The following is a 5,713-nucleotide window of genomic DNA, read 5'->3' on the forward strand; positions in this document are numbered from 1 at the left end:
CATGACGAGCTCGGTAACGGCGATCGATAACAATAGTCGCGAGGCGCGGCACGTCCGTAACGAAACACACAATCAATCAATACAATAATTTTAATACTGGATATAAATAATTTGACCGCGAATGGACCGACGACGATGCGTTTAAACGTTCCACTGCTTGTGCCCAACGTGATGATGATGATGACGATGATGACGATGATGACGATGATGACGATGATGACGATGACGATATTGAAGATAGTAAAGTTTTAGCATCGACATTAATCGTAATTTTAACACACGGAATCAGGACGATATCACGTTAGAAAATCGATACACGAACGGGACCGGACTCTGTCGTTTTCCGAAATCGATACGCGAACGCCCGAGTGACTATCCGCACCCCGAGGCCGGGCCGCACGATCTTTATTACGGACCGCTACCGTCTCGACGACGACGACGACGACGACGACGACGACGACGACGACGACACCTTTCTTTGTCTCAGTCGACATCGCGTATGAAAGAGTGCGATCGTCATCAGCACGAAATTTATGCATCGATACGCGAACGGGACCGGACTCTGTCGTTTTCAGAAATCGATACGCGAACGCATCGGCGGCTGGCTACGCGCAATCCGCGATCGGGTCGAACGATGATGATGATGATGATGATGATGATGATGATGATGATGATGATGATGACGACGACGATGACATCGAGATCAGGGTCAGATATAGATATGTAGATCGGTGGTATGCAATCGATACGCGAACGCTCTATCGCGCTACGCGGAGACGCATACAGTCGTTCCCGCATATACATGGGACTGGCGCGAGACGCGCCGGTCGGCCGAATAGAGTTCTCTCCGATGCTCTTCTGTTTTGTTTTGTTTGTTGGTGGTTGTGGAGTGTGGAGTGTGTTTTTTTGGTTGGTGGGGTGTGTGTGGTGTGGTGGTGTTAGTTTGTTTGCGGAGATTGCGTTTTTTTTAGATTTAGTTTTTTTTTTTTTTTTTTTATAAAAAAAAAAAAAATTAAAAATTATTCTTAGAAAACGCGCGCGAATCGAACAAAACTAATAACACCGATACACAAACAACGCGCGCCACCAACGAGAACGCCCGAAACTGAAACTTCTATAACCGACAAACGCACGAACGACACAGCGGCGGCGGAGGAGGGAAGAAAAAGGGGATCATCTCCCCACAACAACACACCGTAAACTGTGTCGGACGACGTCTCCGTTATGTAAGAGCGGAAGGCGTAAGAGAACGTCTCGTTTAATTAACGCGAACGGCGTTGGGCTCCCGAGTCGACTTCGGGGCGGCCCTTAACGCATCGCATCAACGAGCTCGTCGCGCGCTAGTCGCGCGACGGTCGATCATGATATATAAATCAAGGATTTCGGATCTCTCTAAAACCGGGCTGGAAATCGGTCATTGTTCGTTTTGCGAAACGATATTTTATAAAAGTGAAGATTTGTATGTGTCTCGTCAAAGAACGTTCCGATGAATCGGACGCGATGCCGCGTCCAAAGTAAATCTGGACGAACGCGAGGCGAGTGTTGAGATATACATTTTCCTCCGTGAACAGATAGAAAAACGAATTCATTTTGTTGTTGCGGTGTGGTGTTGTGTGTGTATTGTAATAAATACGCACGCACGCACGCACGCAAAAAGCTACCTAGGCACCGGCGCGTCACGGCGTTTCGAACGTCCGACGCGTCGCTTGTCACACGTCTATCATATCATCATCACCCTCATATCTCTCGTATGTGCGGTGTTGGTGTGTGTTAGCTCTAGCTAGCTCCCTGGTTGATCCTGCCAGTAGTTATATGCTTGTCTCAAAGATTAAGCCATGCATGTCTCAGTGCAAGCCGTATTAAGGCGATACCGCGAATGGCTCAATATATCAGTTTTGGTTCCTTAGATCTTACCTCGGTTACTTGGATAACTGTGGTAATTCTAGAGCTAATACATGCAATCAGAACTCTGACCAGTGATGGGATGAGTGCTTTTATTAGATCAAAACCAATCGACGGAGGGCCTCGCGTCCGAAGTCGTTAATTTTGATGAATCTGGATAACTTTTGCCGATCGCATGGTCCAGCACCGGCGACGCATCTTTCAAATGTCTGCCTTATCAACTTTCGATGGTAGTTTCTGCGACTACCATGGTTGTCACGGGTAACGGGGAATCAGGGTTCGATTCCGGAGAGGGAGCCTGAGAAACGGCTACCACATCCAAGGAAGGCAGCAGGCGCGCAAATTACCCACTCCCGGCACGGGGAGGTAGTGACGAAAAATAACGATACGGGACTCTTACGAGGCCTCGTAATCGGAATGAGTACACTTTAAATATTTTAACGAGGAACAATTGGAGGGCAAGTCTGGTGCCAGCAGCCGCGGTAACTCCAGCTCCAATAGCGTATACTAAAATTGTTGCGGTTAAAAAGCTCGTAGTTGCATTTGTGCGCCGCGCTGTCGGTGCACCGCATCCGCGGTGATACTGACACGTCTGCGGAGCATATCGTCGGTGAGCCGTCGGTAAAACGGCGGTTCAATATCAAAATCCTATCGCGGTGCTCTTCGGTGAGTGTCGAGATGGGCCGACAATTTTACTTTGAACAAATTAGAGTGCTCAAAGCGGGCTCAAAATGCTGCTTGAATATTTCGTGCATGGAATAATAGAATATGATCTCGGTTCTATTTTGTTGGTTTTCAGAACTCCGAGGTAATGATTAATAGGGATAACTGGGGGCATTCGTATTGCGACGTTAGAGGTGAAATTCTTGGATCGTCGCAAGACGAACATCAGCGAAAGCATTTGCCAAAGGTGTTTTCATCAATCAAGAACGAAAGTTAGAGGTTCGAAGGCGATTAGATACCGCCCTAGTTCTAACCGTAAATATGTCATCTAGCGATCCGCCGACGTTACTACGATGGCTCGGCGGGCAGCTTCCGGGAAACCAAAGATTTTGGACTCCGGGGGGAGTATGGTTGCAAAGCTGAAACTTAAAGGAATTGACGGAAGGGCACCACCAGGAGTGGAGCCTGCGGCTTAATTTGACTCAACACGGGAAATCTCACCAGGCCCGGACACCGGAAGGATTGACAGATTAACAGCTCTTTCTTGATTCGGTGGGTGGTGGTGCATGGCCGTTCTTAGTTGGTGGAGCGATTTGTCTGGTTAATTCCGGTAACGAACGAGACTCTAGCCTGCTAAATAGGCGTCGTCATTTAGGTGTGCGCCGCTCCGGTGGCGCAACTCACTGGCGACGTATTAAAATTCTTCTTAGAGGGACCGGCGGCTTCGAGCCGCACGAGATTGAGCAATAACAGGTCTGTGATGCCCTTAGATGTCCTGGGCCGCACGCGCGCTACACTGAAGGAATCAGCATGTTCTCCCTGGCCTAGAGGCCCGGGCAACCCGTTGAAACTCCTTCGTGCTGGGGATTGGGGTTTGCAATTATCCCCCATAAACGAGGAATTCCTAGTAAGCGCGAGTCATAAGCTCGCGTTGATTACGTCCCTGCCCTTTGTACACACCGCCCGTCGCTACTACCGATTGAATGATTTAGTGAGGTCTTCGGACCGACACGCGGTGGCTTCACGGCCGTCGGCGTTGCTGGGAAGTTGACCAAACTTGATCATTTAGAGGAAGTAAAAGTCGTAACAAGGTTTCCGTAGGGGAACCTGCGGAAGGATCATTAACGTGTGTGTATGTGTGCGAGACGCGTGATATGTTCACGAACGTTGTTGCGCCGCTGTTGCTGTTGTTGCTGTTGCGACGACGACGACGACGACGACGACGACTTCGTACATACCGTGTTTACACATATATATATGTAATACATCCATAATGATATATATATATACGACATATATACATATATATGTACGTACGCGCGCGCTGCTGTTCGTATCTAATGCGGACGAGCGCGCGCGCGTGTGCGTGCGTGTGTGTGTGCGTGTTTGTATATATGTATAAAAAATAAAATGTGAAATAATTGTCTCTAGCGTCTATTACGCCTAACGGCGCAGCGGCGACGGCGCCGTGGCGGTGGCCGGTGGCGGTGGTGGCATTCGTCGAAAGTGCTACCGCCGCCGCTGCCTCCGCCGCCGTCGAAGCGGCCGGGTGGCGGAAAAACGCCGAGAGACGAGCGCCGACCGGGGCATACCAAACGGAGCGTTCGAAGCGGTGAAAATCCCCACTGCCTAGCTCAGGCCCTTTATTGTCGGTTGGCGCTATACAAAACGAAATTTAAGCGGTTAGAAAGATGACAATGTCGTGCGTCACGCCAGCTCGTTGGGGGGTGCGCGGGTCGTCGTCGTTCATCATTCTAAAGGATTCGCGTCGGGGCGTTAAGCTTTTTCGGTGCCGTTTCTTTATGAACGCCTCGGCGCACATGAATTCGACCAACTTTCGACGTTAATACATAAAAACGGACAATCAAGTGGCCGACGGCGAGAGCCGTAGGCCGCTACCGTAAGTAATAACAACATTAAGAAAAAACCATTACCCTGGACGGTGGATCACTTGGCTCGCGGGTCGATGAAGAACGCAGTTAACTGCGCGTCATAGTGTGAACTGCAGGACACATTTGAACATCGACATTTCGAACGCACATTGCGGTCCGTGGAGAAATATCCAGGACCACTCCTGTCTGAGGGCCGGCTGTTAAAATATAAAAACCACACTGTTCGGTGTAGAACGCGCGCTACGTGCGCTCGCGCCGGTCGATGCGCGCGGCGGTGACGCGCGACGCGGCGGCGGCGGGTTGGTGGGGGGTGATGAACGAGCTCGCGGACGGTGCGATGGGACGATCTCTAATAAGAGTCTCTCGTCCGCGCCGCCGCGGCTCTCACTCTCTCTCTCTCACTATCCGCCGTCGCTGTCGTCGCGCTGCCGCTGCCGCACTACCGCGCGCGGGCGAGCGGGCGCGCGCTCTTTCGAACAATTGACGGTTTCCGTTGAACGTTCTTCGCGACGGACGACGGACGGCGGGGTGCTGCACCCCTCACGTCCGCGTACGCGCGGAGCGCGTTTACGGTCCGTTTAAATATATCGAATTGTATTGAATATGAAACGAGTGTGAAAAGATTACACGCATCGCTAAGACGCGAGTCTTCGTAGTGCGGTCTTCGTCCGAGCTCATCGGTTCGTGTATACGATATAATAAAATATATCGGAAGCACAGACGACGCGTCTCCGACGGATGCGACCGGCAGGCGGTGAATGTTTTCTTGCGCGGCAAGCGTAACGCACACACAAACATATGTAAGTAAACATTACGTGATGTTCATGTGCGCGCGCGCCTAGCCCGATGCGAGAGAGTTCACCGCTCGTCGTCGCTACGCATCCGTATTATGTCGGTGATACGCGTCGTCGTTCCAGTGCGAACGTTATATTATCGTATCGATACGGACCGATACCGAAAGGGCCGGACGATCGATCGCTAACGAAAAGTACTCGCGCTCGCGTATGCGTGTCGAGATTTTCGTTTACGCTCGTATCATCATAATCATCATCATCGTCATCGTCGTCGTTCATCGCGCAACGCGTGTTGTGTGTGCAGCGTTGCGTTGTGCGTGCGCGCGTCTAGAGACCTCTAAGGACTCGCGACGCGCGCGCCTCGCGCACGCGCACTCGCTCTGCGACGCGCGATGATCGCGACGGTGGGGGTGGTGTACGGTAGGCGGACTCGACGTCCGAAGGGCGTCCCGCGACGACGAC

At 51.3% G+C, this 5,713-nt stretch overlaps 2 non-coding genes across 2 annotated transcripts; both read left to right on the top strand.

The window, feature by feature from the left end:
• Positions 1 to 1,785: 1,785 nt before the first annotated feature.
• On the top strand, positions 1,786 to 3,689 carry LOC137930074 (small subunit ribosomal RNA). The gene has a single exon (XR_011108885.1). It is a non-coding gene; the product is annotated as a small subunit ribosomal RNA (ribosomal RNA).
• An 807-nt stretch (positions 3,690 to 4,496) lies between these two features.
• On the top strand, positions 4,497 to 4,653 carry LOC137930084 (5.8S ribosomal RNA). The gene has a single exon (XR_011108891.1). It is a non-coding gene; the product is annotated as a 5.8S ribosomal RNA (ribosomal RNA).
• Positions 4,654 to 5,713: the final 1,060 nt, after the last annotated feature.

The sequence above is a fragment of the Battus philenor genome, unplaced genomic scaffold, assembly GCF_028537555.1.
Source record: "Battus philenor isolate CCGP_79_NKW_IND1 unplaced genomic scaffold, ilBatPhil1.0.hap1 SCAF_57, whole genome shotgun sequence".
NCBI lineage: Eukaryota > Metazoa > Arthropoda > Insecta > Lepidoptera > Papilionidae > Battus > Battus philenor.